Source organism: Bidens hawaiensis, unplaced genomic scaffold (genome assembly GCF_021521415.1).
Source record: "Bidens hawaiensis isolate Kalapana, Puna unplaced genomic scaffold, B.hawaiensis_p1.1 tig00039479_1, whole genome shotgun sequence".
Classification (NCBI taxonomy): domain Eukaryota; kingdom Viridiplantae; phylum Streptophyta; class Magnoliopsida; order Asterales; family Asteraceae; genus Bidens; species Bidens hawaiensis.
In genome coordinates, this window is record NW_027496936.1 from 1 (window position 1) to 2,352 (window position 2,352).

Sequence of the window (2,352 nt, forward strand, 5' to 3'; positions counted from 1 at the left end):
ATTGATAGGTCTTAAACAAGCTATTAGAGGAAAGTAAGTGATATAAACCTAAAGAAAATCCAAATTGAAAGAGGTGTTAGTCTCTAGTAACAGTCTCGGTGAGGATGGCAGAAATGTAATAACCGGTCATACTCAAGCCTTATAGTTGTTGATCACCCAAAATATAATAAAATAATTAACAAGCGTTAGGATTCTGGATACTGTGAGTCTTTATGCGGCTTAATCATCTGGGTATTCATAAGCATGAATACTTTACTCGCTTTCAGAGCAAACCCAAAGTCATTAAACTTGATCAATGCTGTACTTCGTAAAATCCAAATTACTGACTTGATCAAAATCCGTTGTTAGTCATACAATTGTTCCTCCCTTGCGTGCATCTCAATACCAATAAGAAACGGACCCCAAGGGATACATTGTATGTAAGCCAACAGATGGACTCGTGCATACTCATTCACAGTAAAGGAAACTTGATGCATTGCTCAATATTATAAAATTCTCAATTGGTATTCAAAACTTTGATCAACACTATAATGGTTTAAGTCAAGTTGGGGTGATTTGGCAAAAATCAAATTAAGCTTGAACCGAGATTATGGGCTGATAGTTTCTAATATTATGTGCGCAAATTGAACCATAAATCATATCACAAAAATGCTTAAAGGCTTGTTATAAGATTTAAGTGGACAACAATATCAATGACCGACTTAACTCCAGTCATAATATAGCGGAAATATAAAACTGTGATAGAAGGGCATTTTAGTCAATATGATTCTCTGCTCAAACTCAAAAAAAATAAATAAATAAAACATAATAAAAAAAACTTATTAAAATTATTCTAATTCATTTAATTATTTTAGCTAAAATTTAATTCGTTGAGTATGGATAACGAACTAGGTGGTTTTCTAGCGAATTGCTTTCTAGTTCGCTCACCTAATTCGCTTCCGCACTCTGAAACGAACCACTTTTACTTCGTTATACATATTTAACGAATCAAGACACGATACATGTCTTGTTCGCTATTCTGATATAACGAATTAGGATAACGAATTGCCTGATTCGTTATTTAAGAATTTAAACGAATCTCTTGATTCGTACATAAGCATTGGGTAGAGTGTAAGGCTATATAAGACAGAAACACGAACTGTCCTTTCACTATTCACCATCTTCCTTACACCTAAAGTCACCCTTTTCAAATTTTTCTCTGAAATTTTCGATCTTTGAATTTCGAAATTTCGAGTATTCCAGTGTGTTACTAAGGTATAGATAATAACATCTTTGTGTGTTACGTCAAAAATGCTACTGGTTTGATAGTATAATTATGTGATTTTGTCCTAAGGGTTTTCATGGCTTGATAAACCTTAATCAATGGGCATTATACTGTGTTTTTATAGTTGATGTATAGTTATTTGTGATCGGAATGCGATTCTGAGACTCTTGGTAGACTTTAATCGAAGTATGATTACTGTTTGCCGTGTCGATTGAGTGTTTATGGTTTCGTGGTTTTGTATACTCTGTTTAACCTAAGTTAGTTCTTGGTCTTGAGCCTCAATCTCAACATAATGTGCTCAGTAATATGGTTCCGAGATCACTACACATAATGTTTCGGTTATCCGATGATAGTTATGGATTAATTGAAGCTTGATTCGTGTTGTTGACTTTCGGTGTTCATATTAATTTTGACTTTGACTGTGTGAGTCAAAGATCAAGTCTAATTATTGACCATTCGTTAACTTTAGCGAATTTGAACTTTTTAGTGTCCAATTCGTTAAAGATTCAAACGAATTAGATTAGCGAATAAGTTATCTAACGAATCAGATGTGGATTCGTCAAATTATAACGAACTAGATTCTAATTCTTTCCTTTAAATAGTAATTCGCTAAGTCTACTTCGTTAACCTATTTACATGATAGCGAATCACTTGATTCGTTACAGGTTGGTAACGAATCAGAGTGATAATCACACGAATGACAGTTCTTCTTAATTATTTAATTAAATTTAATTACCTTTTTGAATTAAATAAATTATTCCAACCGTCTAAACGCGTAAATATATTAATTACACATGACATATGAAACTAAATACACCATTTATAGATAAATAGATATATATGTGCTAAATGTATATTACATCTTCACGTTCCTTATATTCATTTATACTTATACAGTGCAATGGCCGACCAATTGAATCAAGACCCACCCGTTGCTCCTCATGAACAAGAACAACCCCAAGAGCAGGAACAACCTCAAGAACAAGAAGAAATTCAATTTCTACCATATGATAAAAGGCACAACCTATGTGCTTATGTTAACTTAGATGTGGCTGATTTAGATATATTTGGGGATGTGTTGACATTTT